This window comes from Cibotium barometz, chromosome 9, assembly GCF_041138505.1.
Source record: "Cibotium barometz isolate CiBa-2024 chromosome 9, ASM4113850v1, whole genome shotgun sequence".
In the NCBI taxonomy this organism is placed as follows: Eukaryota; Viridiplantae; Streptophyta; class Polypodiopsida; order Cyatheales; family Cibotiaceae; genus Cibotium; species Cibotium barometz.
In genome coordinates this window covers 50,466,660-50,485,500 of record NC_141054.1, presented here as the reverse complement: position 1 = coordinate 50,485,500, position 18,841 = coordinate 50,466,660, and the positions used below count along the sequence as shown (strand labels likewise).

The 18,841-nt window shown below is 40.3% G+C and overlaps 1 pseudogene; it reads right to left on the bottom strand.

Annotated features, from left to right (window-relative positions):
- Window positions 1–14,107: 14,107 nt before the first annotated feature.
- Window positions 14,108–17,100, bottom strand: LOC147635675 (uncharacterized; annotated as a pseudogene).
- Between the last annotated feature and the right edge of the window lie 1,741 nt (window positions 17,101–18,841).

The window sequence follows — 18,841 nt, the reverse complement described above, 5'->3', positions numbered from 1 at the left end:
GGAGGAACTCTCTCTTTGTCCACTTCCGTGCTTTTTGTTGGTTCTTTCCTTTTTTCCCTTCTTTCTAGGTTGCTTTCTCTTTCCTTTGTTGCTTTTTCATATCTTGCATCTGTTGTTTTATTATCCTTCCTTTCTTCCTTGGTTGTTTCTTTTTTTTACTCATCTCATCTTTGTCCCCCTTCACTCTCTTATTTCTATTCCATGTCCTTGTTTTTCACATCTCTTGATGTTTCTTTCTTTTTTTTGCCACTCTTTCCCCCTTCGTCTTTGCTTTTCTTTTATGGTGTTTTATTTTTGCTCCTGGCTATGATCCACCCGAGTTCAAGTCCCACTATTGGTCGTATATGCCCTCATGTTGCATTCTATCAACTACCCCTCTCTCTCTCTATATATATATACATATACAAAATGTAGAAATAAGGTACAACTCTCTCTCTCTCTCTCTCTCTCTCTCTTGCGTTGATGGTGGTGGTAGAAAAAAATAGAGAAATCGAGGCTTCTCTCTCCCTTGCACTGGTGTGTAAAAAGACAAGCGCCCTCTCTTTCTCTCCTCTCTCTTCTCTCTACATTACGGATTATGCTCTGCCCCTAATCTATGGTTTCATGCCTTAATGATGCAAAAAGATAGGCAAGACAGGCGCACACACTCTCTCTCTTGTGCGCTGACCTTCCTGGGCACAAGACAGGAGTCTCGGGGCTGTATGATGGGCAGTCGACACATTGCACGAGATAAGAGACAAGGCCTGCGCCTTTCACTAGCATGGGAGGCCCCCCACGTGGCTGCCCTAGTGGACTAGCCCAGCTTGGCCACAAAGTTATAGCCATGTTTTTTTATTGAAAAAAGGGATTTTAAAATAAATAAATGGTAAAAATTAAAGTGGCGGATTTTTAATAAATAAAATAAAAAAAGAAAGGTTTTAATAAGTAGAATTAAAGTTAAAAAAGTTTTTTTTATAAATGAGAAAAAAGAAAGAAAGGATTGGGAGGTGGAGGGGAAGAGGAGGGGGGTTTCAATTTTCTTTTATATTAATGTGTGTATGTGTATGTAGATAGAGGGGGATGTGTACATGTGTGGGTATGTATATGTGTGTCTGTAGATGTGTGAGTGTATGCACATGTATGCAAGTGTGTTTTGCATGTGTGGTTGGTGTGTTTTTGTGTATGCGTACATGCACGTAACTATGTTTTTTGTCACGTGTGTAAGTATTATTGGAGTGGAGATCAAAGTAGCAACACACAAATATATGCATCAAGCAAGGAGAGATAGATGGAAGCACAACACTCAAAAGATTGATGAGAATAAGTGAAGTACAAGTGAAGTGACATAGTAAGGTCGCTTACACACACTCATAAGAGTGCATACATATGCTTGCAGAAAAAAACCTCCTAAAGAGGGAAAATTTGTCTCAACACATGGCAATGAGAGCATGATCCATAAAAGAATAAGATACATGATGAGAACTTGCACATATCCTGCTAGGTAAAGGAGTAGCCAATTTGTTATCTCGTAATGTCTACACTAGCCATTTTGGCATACCCTTGGATACCTATATATAGCTACCCTTTCCTCATCCACACTACATTATCCACAATTAACTCATCCATTACATCATCCGCAATTAACTCATTAATAGGCTGATTTATGGGCTGAAATTCAAGCTAATTTTTAGCTAGTACAGGCACCTTTTTAAGCATTCTTTTGCTCCACATATGGCTATGCTTGACATTGTACAAAGGTAGGAGTGTATCAAAGATGACCACGAGATCCTAGGTTGAGAGTGCTAGCTTTAGAATAGGTGTTTACACTAGTTAGAATGGCCAAATGAGCCCGAGAACCAGAATTTTAACTTCGATCACCCAAGAGTGTGAACCTTACAAAACCTAAATTGTAACTCTCACCACTCATTCTTTTATGCATAAGTGAATAGAGTGCTCTTCTTCTCTACTCTTTTATACTATTACTTGCTTGCCTTGTGCTTATTTGAGCTCTTATGTGTGCTTGCTTGCATGTGTGTGAGAGAGTGAGTGTGTAAGATAGAGTGGTGAGGAGGGTCAAGCTTCCATTGGAGTGCGGCGGTGGCGGCAGTGAAGTGGAGCATCTATGTGCAGCTGCATAGCAACATCATCTTCTACGAGAATCCCAGGAAACCATCTTTCACAATGTTATAGTTGTGCAGTAACATCATCTTCTACAAGAGTGCGGCAGTGAAGTGAAGCATCTGTGTGCAACTGCATAGCAACATCATCTTCTACGAGAATCCCAGGAAACCATCTTTCACAATGTTATAGTTGTGCAATAACATCATCTTCTACAAGAATCCCAGGTAACCAGCTTTCACGAGGTGAGTGACACACCCTAACTATGCATTTATGTGCTAGACCATGGTAAATTGGTTTCTCAGTTAAGTTGTTTGTGCTCCCAAGTGTGGTTGGAAAAAACTCCATGACATTGGGTGTTCCCTGCGTTCTTTCTATGGCACCAAGGCTTCCCATAAGTGGTGCCGTTGCCGGGGAATAGTCCCACCGCATAGCAACAATGCATTTTGAGAGCTAGTGAATGGTTAAATTGATCATATTTCTGATTTTTGCAAGAAAAGAGTAGATAGGAAATTTAAAAACAACTTTGATTTAACTACATATTCTTGTTTTCGTTGAATTCTTTTGTTATCTTAGAAATTCTATGTTCAGTTTTTCATGTTGTCCTGAAATTGTGTTCTTTCATTCCTACAAATCAAGTTTTTGGGTCAATTTTTGCACTTTCTATTTTTTGTTATTTTTAAATTTTGCACATAAAAATTGGGCTTTAAATTTAAGAAATTAGGTGAAATAGACCTTAAGATTAGTTTCAAGACATAGGGTTTACCCCAATTTGGACTCCTTACACAAAAAAATTGGGTTAGAAACAACAATTTGGGGTAGGATTCTCAAAGTAGAATTATTTGTGTTTTGCAAGTTTTCTATGTTTTTGCATTAGTGTAAATTATATAAATTAACCTAGCTTAATCCACCTATAATTTGGGCCACAAGCTATACGTGTAGGCCTTAGGCCCCAGGGAATCTTGGAAAACTCCAAAAACCATGACCATTCCTTTTCGGGTAGTTGTGGTGAAACCGAAAACCATAAACCACAAATTGAAAACCGTAAACTATAAAAGTAAGTAAAAAGATTTTTTTTTAAAGAGAAAAAAAAAAGAGAAGGTAAAAAGGAAAAAGGAAAAAGGTAGAAGGCTAGTGGGCCCAAAAAAATATAGAAATGTTCTAAAAAGTGTACACACAAACTTGCCTATTGTTGTAGGTTTTTGTTTACGATCATTTTGGCACACTTGATACAAGACCCCTTTGCTAAGAACCTCATGAACCTGATGTGCCACTTGATCAATCCCAGGAATCTGGCTAACTCCTTGGTATTCTTGGGCGGTTGTGGGTCCACTGCCAGACACTATATACTCCAATAGAGATCCGCTCATGACTGCAAAGGCACACTTAGCTGGATTGAGGCTCAGTCAAGTTGTTCTGCATTTTTCAAGACACAACGTCAGGTGCTTTATGTGGTCTTGTTTTCTTCTAAACACACTAAAATCTTCTACAAAAACCCTCTCATGAAGGTGAAATATTCATTGAATATTTCTTGCACCATTCTTTGGAATGTGGCTGGAGCATTCTTGAAGGTCATCTCATTGGAGTAGAAGCCCCCCATTCAGTCACAAAGGTTGTTTTCTCCTTATCCTCTGAAGCCATGCGCACTTGGTTATACGCACTGAATCCATCCAAAAATGATCATATCTCATGTCCTGCTAGCATCCAGTAGAGAATCTATGAATGGTAGAGGAAATGGATCCGATATGGTGGAGGCATTTAGTTTTCTATAGTCTATACAGACTGAGCTTCCCATTCTTCTTGGGGACGATGACATAGGTAGCCCACAAAGGCACATATGCTAAGACCCAAAGGTCCAAGGGCCTCTCAATAAAAATAATGTTGACCTCATGAGGATGACGGACCAAGTGATGATGAGTCTAAGTTTGCATTCACATTGCATCTTTCTAATGATGACCTTTTACAATAAGCTTTTCTCTTCATTTTGGTTATTTTCTTACATGTTTCATCAAAGTGTGCAATCAACTTTACAAGTTTGCTAGGGTAAGCATCAATGTAGCCTTCCACATCTCCATGTTCAATCATTTTACAAGTAAAAAACAGCAAGTCTCTTCTATTTGAAGAGGTGTATTCAAAACTTGCTCTTTATATGTAGATCTTTTATGGTTTTTTACTTTTATTTGTTCAATTGGGAATGTTGCATCTAGAATGGTTAGATTTTCTCTCAGTTGCTCTCTAGATGGATATTGATGATAGCATTTTTTCTAGAGAAGAGTCCAAGTCTTGCTATTCTACATCTTAAATAACATATGCCGAAGGAGGATGCCAAGTACTTCACTCTATCTTTATTGACCCCTCTTTAGCCATATTCTAACTCTTTAAGAAATTTGGAAAGGATAGTTGTTATACAAAACATAGATAAATTAATTAATTAATTAAGAAAAAAAGAAAAAAAGAAGAAAAGACCAAGAAGAGAGCCATCACCATGTAGAATCCTGGTAGGTCTTTGGGACACTAGCAATTGTACTTTAGACCAATACCTTGATTTTTCATGGGTGGAACCTTGCATTTTTACTCCCCTAGAAAAACCATCATCGTAGGAGATTCTTAGTGGTTCTTAGATACTCTTGGCGGAGGTCAAGCTTCCATTGGACTGCAATGGCGATGGCGCAGCAGAGTGGACCTCTTAGGTGTGTGGCTGTGTGGCAACATCGCTACCTACTACGAGAATCCCAGGCAACTAGCTTTCATGAGGTGAGTGACACACCCTGACTATGCATTTATGTGTTAGGACATGGTAAACTAGTTTCATGGTTGAGTTGTTTATGCTCCCAAGTGTGGTTGGGCAAAGCCCCATGACATTGGGTTGTTCCCTGCGTTCTTTCCATGGCAGCAGGGCTTCCCACCAATCAAAGTATGTATACAAAGGTTACTTATATAGTTTGGTCTTGAAGAATATAAGCCTATTGCTACACCAATAGAGACAAGTGCTAGGCTTAGTCTCCAGGATGTATGTGAACCATTTGATGTATCACTTTATCAGCTAGGCTGCTAGGTGCCTCATCTATCTATGTAATACGAGGCTAAACATTCACTTTGGGCTCTCCCAGTTGAGCAAGTTTTTACACAATCCCAAAAGTAAAAGCATTGGTAGGCTACCAAGCGAGTATTTATATATGTATAGGGCACTCAGTGTCTTGGCTTATTCTATGCTAAGGGGGGTGATGTTTAACTGCATACTTTTAGTGATTTTGATTGGGCTGGATGTTATGATACACAAGTGTCCACTGGTGGTTTTTGCTTTTACCTTGGTGATTCATGTGTATCATGGCTCAAATAAGAAGCAACTGACATTGGCTAGATTAAGTTGTGAAGCTGAGTATTACAGGGCAAGTTTTATAGTGATTGTGGTGTGTATGGCTCAAATGCCTTTTAGTAGCATATCTTGGTGTTAGTGGACATAGTAGTCCCCCACCTCCATCTTCACTAATAGCAGCCATAGTGCATTAGCTATTGCAAAGAACCCAGTGTTTCATGCTCGCATAAAGCACATTGAGGTGCATTTATCATTATTCAAGGAGAGGCTCATTGAAGGAGAGATTAGCCTAGCTTATGTCTCTACACACGATAATGTCGCAAATATGTTCACGAAAGCTCTTTCACGTGAGAAGTTTGAAGACTTTCTTAAAGCTTTTTCATTTGGGGATTGATCATCCAGCCGCCATTGTACATGTTCACAACATCACAAGGGGGATTTATAGCATTTATACAATAGTGGTGTGTGGACATAGGCTAATAATGGCCGGGGCACTCTTCCCTCTTTAGGAGGTTCCCCTCTCATGAGCATATATACACACTCTTATGAGTGTGTAAGTGACCTTATTATGTCACTTCACTTGTACTTCACTCATTCTCACCAATCTTTGAGTGTTGTGCTTCCATCTATCTCTCCTTGCTTGCTGCATGTATGTTTGTGTTGCTACATTGATCTCCACTCTAATAAATAGCATTCAATTAAATACTCCAATGTCATCAAATGGTCACAAAATATTATATGCACTCTTATGAGTGTGTAAGTGACCTTATCATGTTACTTCACTTATACGTATAAGTGTGTAAGTGACCTTATCATGTCACTTCACTTGCACTTCACTCATTCTCACTAAACTACTTTGAGTGTTGTGCTTCCATCTATCTCTCCTTGCTTTGCTACATCTATGTTTGTGTTGCTACATTAATCTCCACTCTCTAACCAATAGCATATTAATTAAATACTCCAATGTTATCAAATGGTCACAAAATATTGTATTCAATATTTAAATCTTAATCTTCACACCATCACCCAATCCACCATACATGCGACACCTCAATTGGTATCTTTATAGTGTGCAACACCTCTATCGGTACACCCTCACACATCTCATAACCTAAAACTCACAAACGTAACCCACGTCAGTTAAGCAATCAATTAAAGTCACATCAATCAATCCCAATGTGATCATGAGAAATAGGCACAACGTAATAAAAATACAATACCAAATAGCCAAATGTCAGCATAAACACATGGGAGTCCACCCACTCATGGAAATCAGTCCACCACTAATCATTTAGCCATTTTCAAAGTAAAATAGAAACAGTGTATATAGGTATCCAAACTAAAAATTTAATGTCCCCAATAAACACGTCAATGGATAATTCGAGCATTCCCTTTTACTTGGGTTACAACTTTCCTCAATTGCATATTTATATGAGCGGATAACTTCATGGTAAATATCAAAGATGTGATCTTGTATTTTCAAAAGATATATATCGTTAAAATACAATCAAGTAATCATATATAATACATCTAAGTGTCCCATACCACAAAGGCACATTCCTCATACAAACAGTTGTTGTTGGTAGTATAAGATAAGCGACATAATGTATTGTGTATTCACATCATGAAATCAATCAAGTGCCACATACCACTAGATCAACTCCATATATAAAACTTATTAAGAATAAAAGTTTAAGACAAAGGGCATGCTCCCCCTGAAACTTACATCTTGATACAAATTTTCCTTACCTTTAAACTACTGACAATTATAAAATTTTAAACTTTTTATGTGAAATTCTTCATTGAAAACTAATGCTGGAAATAAATATAATAAAAGTTTAATAAAATGGAGTATTATCAAATCATAGATTAGTAAATATTCTTATAAGAGTTGACATAGTTTTGTATTGAATTAGACTGGCTTGATTGACTTGTGTTGAATGTCAATACTTGAATTCACAAACTAAAATTTATGTCTTAGTATTTATAAATCTTGAATTTCTAATCTTTTGCTATACTTATAAAAATTAAATTCTAGATTCTTTGATTTTGAATTTGAACTTCAGAAATAATCAATACTTGTCAAAGGTAATATTCTTGTATACCTTTTTCTTAAAATCTAATAAACAAGTCTTGGATCTTCTATCATCTTGTCCATACTAAATCGTAGCCATCAAACTTTAATGTTTATAATACTTAGCAAATAAATTTGTGAGAATCTTGAACTTGGAATAAAAGTGTTTTGGGTCAATTTGTTGAAGTCTTGGTCAACTTAATAAAATTCAGTCTTGTCTAAAATTAATAATAGTTTAAATGAAATAATATCATTTCATTATCTCAAAATCTAGTATTATCAATGTTGGGATAGTAATAAAACTTATGAGAGAATCTGTATTCTTAAGTGACTATCTGTACTTCACCATTCATGTCATGAAGTTTGATTGATCTTGGAATTGAATATACTTATTAACTTGAAATAGTTCTATAACTTGAGCTTACAATTAAAAAAGTCTTAAACTTGAGAATACCCTTTACTTAATGAATTTTGGTTCCTAAGCTATATTGGAATCTATACTTGAGAAATAACTTACATAAAAGTTATCCCTATCACTTGGTTATCACACTTGGTGTATGAACTACCATTTTTCCTCTTCTTTGACTGGATATTATCAAGTTGAGTATTGCTAAATTGTTTTGTCTTGATCAATAAAAAGAGAGTCTTTACTTAAACTTTACCTAAGGCTTCCATAAATCTCGAGAATTCAATTTTGACTTAATGAATCTGCACTAGAATCTTAATATTAATACAATGAATATGAAGTTAATCTTAATCCTATGGTCTAAAAATACTTCTCTTTTATACTCTAACTCTAGGTCTTAGTCTCGAGTTAACTAAGGTTTTATCAATAATTATTAATCACCCAGGGTTACTAGCTAAATCTTGATTAAACTATTTAAGAATACAAGGTATGACAAACAAATACTGTAAACTAATCACAAAAATTATAAACAAAAATTTGTACTAACCTTCACCGTTAGATAGTGTGTTGTCAAGGTGACCTCTTTCTTGAGATGATTGTTATTACTTACACATTGATGTATCATTTATATGGTAGTGGTGTGAATGTAGGCTAATAATGGGTTGGGTCAAATTTTCCCTCTTTAGGAGGTTTTTTTTCCCCAAGTGTATATACGCACTTATGAGTGTGTAAGTGATCCGACCCATTATTAGCCTACATTGACACATCACTACCATATATGTACTCTTTTACTTCACTCATTCTCATCAATCTACTTTGAGTGTTGTGCTTTCATCTATCTCTTCTTACTTGCTGCATCTATGTGTGAGCTGCTATATTGATATCCACTCCAACAATTGGTATCAGAGCAAGTTCTCTTGGCGGCTCTCGCCTGCTTTTCATCTTCTCCTTAAGCTGCTCTTTTAATTCAAGGTTTAGACCATGACCATGTGAGAAAGGTGGGTCAGTAAGATGCCTACCCATCTCTTGAATCAAAATTTAAACCAAGTCTTGTGACCATTCCCATTTCTTCAGTACGAAGAATGGATAACCGGCTGCCTTAGAGAAGTTTTCCCTAAGACCCAAAATCATCGAGAAATAGGTTAGAAATTCGTTGGATCACCGAGATACGTGATTCGTGATTTTCATTGAGAAAGCCTGCGTTTAAAATAAGGGAGTCTCATGAAACCAAACTCAATGGGAAATTCTTACTTGCATAGAAACTTTGTTTTTTTTTAAGGAGTATCTTATGCCAAAATGCTGGAGGAAGCATTTGGCTTTTGGTTTAATCTAAGGAGAGTTATGTTACAACAGCTGGCGGGGAGCCATCGAAGGACGTCTCCCGCCGACAAAGCCTGCCAAGGTCTTGACCAATCTCAATATGGTTGAAAATGGTGCGCTTCCGGTACGATGGGCGAGGGCCGACGAAGCAGCCCTGCTGAGTGAAGTACTAGGACACCTAAGGAGGATCCTAAAGGGTTCTGACCAGGCGATGCACGGGCTCGCGAGCTGCTAGGACACCCATGCATATGTCGAGGAAGATATTGATGGATTGGCGAGAAATTGTCTAAGTGAATTGGAATTGAAATTGGATCTCGTTGGTTGACTAGCTGGTCTTCAACGGAGAGTCCAGATGACATTTTGATTGTAAAATAATGGAACTGGAACATTGAGAATTATGATGGAAACACTGTGGGTTCATTCCAATTCTGTTTTGAAGATAGTTGAATCTGAGAAAAGGCAATTTCATATTGGGTGTGTAAGTGGTGTGTCTATTTTGTATTTTGCATGAGTGCCGGCTAGGGGGCATGGGAACTCTTTTCCCTAGTACTCGGGACAAACCCAGCTTAATTTTTATAAAAAGGGATCCCACCAATACAGTGATTGGGCGGTTGGCTAACCCATGGGGGGCCAGTTGTAGGCTGGATCGGTGGATTCCTATAACAAAATTCAGTTAGGTTTAAGTTACGATAGTTAAAGTAAGTCCCAGGAAGATTCTTGTTCTATGGGAAAGAATCAACGGTGGTTGTGTCTCGCTTAAGAGGGAAAAAGTGATGATTTCTATAAACCAAGTGCAAGTTCCTCCTTGATTCGGCCATGTGGCCCACGGGTTCGATCGAAATACAAAGGATAGATAAGGCCCTTGACTACATTAGAAGATTTTCCTAGAGGAATCGCCTATGCTTTCTGGTCGAGGGAAGTTTTTTCCGAGTTCGGTTTTGGAAGAACCGCCGGATTAGTCTCTTGTCCGGACATTCATGGGGGTGAGGCCTCGAGTGGGAAGCTCTGCCCTGCGTGCAAGGTTGCTACTTCCACTGTTGCCAGCACTCCAGAGTTCGATGCGTAGAGGGGGCAAGGGTCTCACAGGTGGTATCAAAGCCTTATTGAAAGCTCAAGAATCAAAGATGAATTTTGTTTGAATTTCGTAATAAAATCCTAGAACGATCATTCACATGCTATATTTTCATTTCACTTAAGCTTCATTGATGAAGACTTTTAATTGATGAATTGGATTTTATAGATGGATGCCCCGTATTTATCTGGTATCCCCAATCTTACTCAAACTCAGGATATGACTGCTTTCGCTTTTGATCATATCCTCTCTTCCCTATGACTCGAACGAGCAGGGCAAGGCTCGCTAATCATTTCGAGGAGCTATATTTTCTAGACCCAGCTGAGAGACAACAGCATAAGTGGTTTACAGCACAATATATCCATGCCTCTTGCAACCAGCGCCAGATGCTAACACAGAACGTCTCATTAGCCATGGTCTTGTTAAGGTTAAAGGTGGTTCGTGGTGTTATCCTTTATCACCCCACACCTCGAGATTTTAGGGTTACTTGTCAACTTTTTAGAATTCTTAGCAATTTTATCCCGAGAAGTAAGCAGTAAGGGAACAATTGTATCACAGCATGTCCATAGCCCAGTATCGTCGTCTCATGCGTATACATTGAGGCATTGATTTTCTGGAGCCATGTTGCTCTATGTATATTGCAAACCTTATGTAAATAAAGAATGTTTTGTGAAAAATTTCCAGTTGTCTAAGTGATTTTGACTATCAGCTATCAAGTTTAAAGAAATAAGATTTGTTTTCTCAGACGTATGTCATAGATCTCTAGTAAAAATGATTACCTTGTTTAAAGTAATTATTTCTAAACTTATTAAGTCTTAGGATCTCGAGACAGTCAAATAGAAATTTAACGATGTATCATTTTGGCAAAATCATGAGACGTGTGAATCGTGGATAGCCAGATCCTCTCACGGATGAGGAAGAGCTTGACCCTGATGTTCGCAAAGCTCTTCACATATCTCAGCCAGGTCCCTTCAAAGGTGAAGGGGAACACTTAGGCGAGACTATGGAAAAGTGGATCGAAGCCATGGAAGAATACTTCGATGTCATTGGATACAATGAAAAAAGTACAGTGGCTCTTGCCAGGCACTGAAGATTGTAGAAACAGCCAAAGTATCATGGAGAAACCACTGTGAGACAAACCGTTTAGATCAAAACACCCAAACGCAGGACGATCTCAAACATACCTCAAGAAGAGATTCTATCCTCCTGGCTTCTTGGAAACAAAGATGAATGAGTTCCTGGAACTAACCCAGGAAAGTCGTACCACGGAGGAATATCACTAGGCATTCGCTCTTCTCCTCAAATACTCGCACCGATGGATGAAGAACAGCTGATGGCCAGGTTCATTCGGGGAATGAACGAACCTTTAGACACCCTGGTAAAGAATGCTAAACCAGTTTCAATGGCCAAAGCAGTGCGGATGGCGAAGGATTTCGCCAAGGCCTTTGTTGTCCCGCCAAAGGCAGCTCCCTCGTCCTTCAAAAGATTCCAAACTCTAGGGAGCACTTCCAACTTTCCACCTCCTAAGGTCCCAATCAGAACCAAGAGACGAGAAGTTTCAAAATAGAAGGAAGGCCTTTTCCTCATAGCACATTTTCTGGAACTCCGGCTCTTTCCAGGATGCAGAAGGATGATGAGCTTAGAAGTGAGAACACGTGTTTTGGGTGTCAAGGTTTTGGACACCAACTCAAGGATTGCCTAACTTCTTCTGTGACAATGGGCCAGGGAAGCCAAGGTCCTAGGATGCCGAGACCGACTCCTTCATATTATCAACCTAGTCAGGGTCCCTCTCGCCAAAATCACGGCAACCCTAGGAGACTGCCAACTCAGCCTACAACCTCATACACATCTTATCAAATCTTAATTCACCTTATCACCTCATAACTTATTTCATAAGCATCTTATCACCTCTTGTCACATCTTATACACCTCTTATCACATCCTATCAGGTCTCATATCTATTTATAGAATACAAGAGAATTCCTATATTTGATATAAAGTTTACCATGAATCACCCAAGTAAGGCTATCTACAATGTCACCATAAAGAAGGGGGGCCAAGGAGGCACCCCTACCTTATGAATTAGCCAAGTAAGGCTCTCTATAATGTCACCATAAAGAATGGGGGCCAAAGAGGCACCCTATCTTATGGACTTGTTAAGAGGGAATGAATATGAGAGAACCCCTTATAATATTATGGTTGAAGTATGCCTAAATAGGATTCTTGTGTGAGGCTCCAAGTTACTCTAGAAAAGATATTGCAGACGCGTGAAGAGAAGCTGCCACAACAAGAAGAGAAGCTGCCATAACAAGAAGACTGAAAGAAGAGAAGCTGCTATGAAAGAAGAAGAACATCTCTTTTTAAGAGGAGGATCAACATCGAGAAGAAGAGCTAGACGAAGCATTGAAGGAAGACATGGACGTGTGAAGAGAAGCTGCCACAACAAGAAGATTGAAAGAAGAGCTAGACGAAGCATTGAAGGAGGAAGACATGGACGCGTGAAGAGAAGCTGCCACCACAACAAGAAGACTGAAGACAAGAGAAGATGTGAGGCTCCAAGAAGTGAGAAGCCATGTGAAAATTTGTAAGGAAGAGAGAGAGAGAAACCCCACAACCCGATGTAACCTGCCCCAACAGAGTAAAACCACCTCTAAGCCACCGATGATGTAGGCCATGTGGTAGATGCATGTGTGAGCACTTTAGTCAAGGTCACGGGCACTTATAGTAAGCCTTGGACACATAGAGAGAGAGAGTGTCAAGGACTATGAGCTAGGGACTTGAGGCACTGGTCGCGGGCTACCAAGTAAGAGGGAAACTTGGTATAGTGTCTAGGTGTGCTAGGATTATTCACTTGAGGGGAGGTGTTGAAATATATACGTGAATGGGTGTGTGCGGGAACAAGCCCTTAGTAGCAAGAGGCTGTAAAAGAGGGTCTGTAAATGAGTGAGAAGTAGCGAAAAGGTGAGAGGTATCTACTAGGGTAAAAGAGGTGGAGTGAATCAAGGAGAGATCATTGGGATTAGATGCTTGGCATCTTGTGGATGTAAACACTATAATTTGAGGCATTGGCCTAATGAGTATTTGCTGGTTTTTGAGTATCCATGGTTACATTAAGCTATCAATTAATTGCTCATTAATTTTGTCTTAATTATCATCTAATCACTTTGCTAATGATGTTGATTCTTGGATTTGATCCACCATAGCTCATCACTTTACTTGAATTTTAACAATACTCACTTAGCCATTCTGGTTCCTTAGCCTTGCATTTTTTGTCTACTGGATTCATTTTAATGATATCGATAGCTTGCTTCTTTCTGAGTCCCTTTAGTAATTTAGAAGATTTGACCAACTGTAGAACTGGGGATCCAAAAATTCCTGTTCCTTGAACTTGATTCCTGTGAAGGTCGAGGAACGAGATGGTTCCATTGTGACAGTGAATGTTAGCCTGATTCTTATGGAGCCAATCCATTCCAAGAATTCCGTCATAGATTCCCAAGGGTAAGACTCTATAGATTCCCAAGGGTAAGACTCTGAACTGGCAGTTTGTCACATTCCCATCTAGATTAAACTGAATGCGGTCTGTCTCATGGTGCGTGAAAAGAATCTTCCCACTGGCCAATTCTACTTGCATAGGTTTCCATGTTTTCTGATCTAGGACTAACTTACGCAAGCATCCAAGGGAAATAAAAGAATGTGTACTGCCTGAATTAATCAAAAGCTTAAAGTGCTTACCCTTGTACTCCGCTGGAGTTTGAAGGACTGAGAACTGACGATTCTGCCCTTGATGTTCAATGGCGGCATAAATCTGTTCTCTTTCTTCCTTCACTGTTGCACACCAGCTATAGTGACAGCTCTGGTTGCTGCTATCTGGAGTGGAACTCTCTCTCTCTGGCTTCCCCAATTCTGGGAGTTATTCCCCTGGAGATACAGGCCAATTATACTGCTCAGCTTCACCCATGCCAAGGGTATCTCACCTGCTATTTCATTCTGGCTCAGATCTAGATGTTGGAGTGCTGCCAGGTTCCCTAGCTCACTGGGTAGGGAGCCCGATAGCCTGTTGCGAGTGAGGTTCATGCTGACCAAGCTGTGTAGTTCACTGAATAGTGGAGGGATCTTACCTGTGAGATGATTGAAGGCTATATTTAGCCCTTGAAGCTTCTGCAGGCCTCCCAACTGCTCTGGTAGACCTCCAGTAAGAAGATTACTGGACAGATCAACATTTGTTAAGTTGGTCAGATGTGCAATGTATAGTGGTATGGTCCCGGAAAGCTGATTTTGATTCAAGTACAGTTCCACCACCACAATGCAATCCCCAATGGATGCAGGTATGCTCCCTGTCAGAGAGTTCCAAGAGAGATCAAAGTAGCCATGGTGTTGCACGTAGCTTGAGGTTGGGATTGAGGTTTGCTGGAACCCCGAGCAAATCTCTGGTGGGATAGGTCCAGAGAAGCTGTTATGTGAGAGAACTAAGCATTCCAGATTGATTAGTTTTCCAATCTGTCTTGGGATTGGCCCTGATAGCTGATTAGATCCAAGATCAAGAGTTGTGAGCTGCACACAGTTAAACAGCTCTGCTGGGATGGAGCCTAGGAGGCGGTTTCCATTCAGAAAAAGCACTTGCAAGTTCACAGCTTACCAATCTCCTTTGGGATGGTACCCTCTAATTGGTTAGAGTTCAAGCCCAGATGCATCAAAGGCACAAGGTTACCCATGAGAGGGGACAATTCACCCACAAGATAGTTGTTGCTGGCCTCAAACCCAAGCAGGGTAGTGGAGCTCCACAGCTCATCTGGTATGGACCCTGTGAGATTATTGGATGCAAGCTCAATGGTGACAAGAGGGAGCTTTGCCAAGTAAGCAGGAATACTGCCAGCAAGCTGGTTGTTGTCCAAGTGTATCTCAGTCATATTAGTGCAGTCCTTGAATGTGGACGTGATGGTGCCTGTGAAGCTGTTACCTTGCAAATACAGAGAGTCAAGGGCTCTGGCATTGCAGAGCTCTGATGGAATAGGGCCAGTGAGCTGATTATCCTCAACAGATAGTGATGTGAGTGAAGAGCAGTTCCCAAGCTCAGGGATAAGCCTTCCCGTCAAGCTGTTGGAGCCAAGCAGAATGTTGTTCACAAGTTTCCAGCTCCCCAGCCATCGTGGCAGAGGGCCAGTGAGCTTGTTTCTCTCAGCTGAGAAGGCAATCAGGGATCGAAGGTTTCTCAATGAGTCTGGTATTGGACCAGAGAGAGCATTGAATGACAGCATGAGGGTGGCCAAGTTGGTGCAGTTGCCCAAGCCAGAGGGAATGGACCCATTCAAAAGGTTATTGGCCATGGAGAGTATCCTCAGGTTCCTTAAGTTTCCAACACTCTCTGGCAATGGTGCCGCAATGTTGTTGATGGCAAGGTCTATCTTCTCCACATTGTAGAGTTGGCCAAGCTCATCAGGCAGCGGCCCTGCCAGCAGATTCTCTGAAGCAGTCAAGCTCACTAGATTTCGCCCAGATCGGGAGGAATCCTAGTGAAGCTGTTGGTGCTCAAGTCAAGATATGTGAGCTTCTTAAGGTGACCAGTTTCAGGAGGGATGGGGCCTGTAAAGGAGTTTGAGCCCACATCTAGGCTTTGCAAGAGTGCCAGGGAGCCTATTTGGGGAGGCAGATTACCACCAAAAGAGTTAAAGCCTAAGGCTAACTCCTTCAAGTTTATGAGATTACCTATTTGGGAAGGGAGTTTACCTGAGAGGAGATTTTGGCTCAGATCAAGGTACTCTAGATTGATCAAATTGAAGATGGCAATGGGGACCTCTCCTGTGATGTTGTTTAGGCTAATGTTTAAGGAGTGTAATCTGGCTAAGTTTCCCAGCTGTGGGGAGATAGTGCCCTTGAGCTGCATTCCATAGAGCTGGAGAGATGTTACAGTTGGGCCTATGCACACCACCCCAGTCCACAAACATGGAGTAGTTGAGCTTTGCACCCAATTTGCCAAAGCCTCAGCTTGCTGCAGGTTTGTTTTGAAGGCGAGGAGAGCCTCCTTCTCTAAGTTTCCTCCTTGAACCAGGAGGTCTGGAAGCATGAATACAAGAAAAGCAAGGAGTGTAAGACGATTCGCCATGGTTGTAGGAGACAATGGGTGGCCTTTGTACACCTGCAAACAGTGAAAAGAGGCAATGGTAAGACACTTGGGAACATTTGAACCGAGCAGCTGCTGGCTTACTTGGGCTCAAACATGCTACTTTGTGCTAACAAATATTCTCATCTCATTTACAAACACGAGCTTTCCATGGATTTAAATGTTCAACTTTAAAGCACATCAATATAAGCATGCGAAAAGTGAGAAAGCATCATTTCAAGGGTGGCATAATTACCAGAGACAGAGAGGGTTTAATTGGCAGATGGGTTGCTAGAATCAAAGCAAAGGCAAGCTGGTAGGATTAAAGTCCATTGGGTGAAAGGGCAGGAGTTGATGATTTTAAGCCATGTGTGGAAATCATCAAGGAAGATTTGGGTTGCAATCTGCAGGAGGTGTGTTGCATTTAAAGCAGCTTGGAAAATGGGTGCAAAGCTTGGGGACAAGTAGAGCAGCAAGGAGTGTTGAGGTGGGCGTCTTTATAGGAGGAGAGATTAAGCATTTATGCTGTAGGGGTATACAGGAAACTTGATCCACCTAGATTGTTGATGTGATCTTGGGAGTAGTACAGCAAGATGGTTCATGGATCACACCCCACTAGTTCCACACTAATAGAGCCATGCATAGATTGTATCTAGAGCCCTGCGTAGATTGTATCCTCACCCCCACTACTGCACAGTGTACACCAGTAGCCATGCATAGATTGCGTCCTCACACCCGCTTGATCATCACATGGAATGGGAGAGGTCAATTGCCACTGAAGCAAACAGCACAACGAGAAATCTGTGAGGAAATCCAATTATATGCGTGAGGCTTAGCTAGTAGTACTAGCTAGCTATCCAACAGTATAAAGGGAAAGCTAAGGTGAGGAGCTATACAAAGAAGAGGGAGGGAATCTCTTCCTTATGAAGGAAACAAACAGTAAGATCTAGAGATGGATGGAGTACTACTGATATCTAGCGCGGGGGGGAGGGGGGGGGGGGGGGGGGGGTGTTGAAGAAGGCATTTTGCAAGGGCTGTAGACAAGCTTCGTCACAAGGTTGAGGCGGGTGGTGCTATTCAAAGAGAGCTCAGCTTGAACGAGATTAGCTTGCAGCTGCTATAAGGCCACTGTGATCAACTACGGCTAGAATGCAAGGGAATTGAAGGGATAGGAAATATAGCTAGACAGCTTGTCTGACAAAAGGGGTCAATAGCCTTTCACGGTTAGCCGCACGCAACTTTTTTAAAATTTCATTCAACACCCAAAAGGCCATATTTGGTGCAAAGAATCATTCAAGTCCTTAGAGATCAAATGTAACTCCTTCAAAGATATGATTTGACATCCTTGCCATAAGACAAAGCATAGGAGGTGTTTCTCATGGTTCTTCATACTTGTTTTTTACTGTTTTTAATGGATGAGCCACAAGATTAAGAGAATATGTACATGTAATCCCAAAATTTCATAATAGACTAATTCACACAGCAAGGAGAACTTTGTCTTCCTTCAATGCTTTGTCTAGCTCTTCTTCTCGGTGTTGATCCTCCTCTTAAAAAGAGATGTTCTTCTTCTTTCATGGGTGGGGCCACGAGCTTGACCTTTAGCTCTTGCTCCATGTGAGCAACATGTTTTAATATATTGTTGACAGTTCTTTTGTGCTTTTGATGTTTATCTTGTGTCGTTTTTTTAATTATGTAATGCAAACCCAAATCTATGTGGGAGGTCTTACCTCTTGCCTTATTTTGGACAAGGGTAGAGTCTGATCCCATTTTTACAATGATGTAATCACCCATGTGTACCCAATACATAATGCATATAGCATTCATTCTTATGCACATTCCCAAATGCAACACTAGTTGTGAATAACTTGAATTTGAGTGTGATTTGCAAGCATTAACCAAGGAGCAAATGCAAGATGATGATTACAACATATTTATTAGCATAAATTTACCAAAAAAATCATAAAGCCAAGTGTAGCTAATCTGTACTGAGTGGTTGGAGTATCAAACCATCTCCGAATTGCAATCTGAAGTTATAAGGATCTGTATCAGATACCCAATGGTAAATTTGAACCCTCAATTGCACCAAAATATAGTGATTAGTGTCACTAATTCGCAAAATAATCTCCTATTTTGTGTGCAAAAAATAGAGTGTGCGGGGAGGCCAGATCTGGGGCCTTAGAGTTCAAATGAGTTCAACTCCTTTCAAAGGCATCAATAGCAGATAGTCTAGTAGAGGATCAAGACAAGAAACAAAAAACATTGAATGCTTAATCTCTATTTTACCAAATCACTTGCAGATTTGATGCAGAGCTTGATGCCACTTCTCCTTGAGAAATTTTACAAATCTGACATCACCAGCATCATGTAGAGCACCCTTGAAAACCCTTGGGGCCAAGAGGAATTAAACTAATTCCTTCTGTGTGAGTGTAGATCTTTAGTTTCCCTTAGAAATTGGGCAC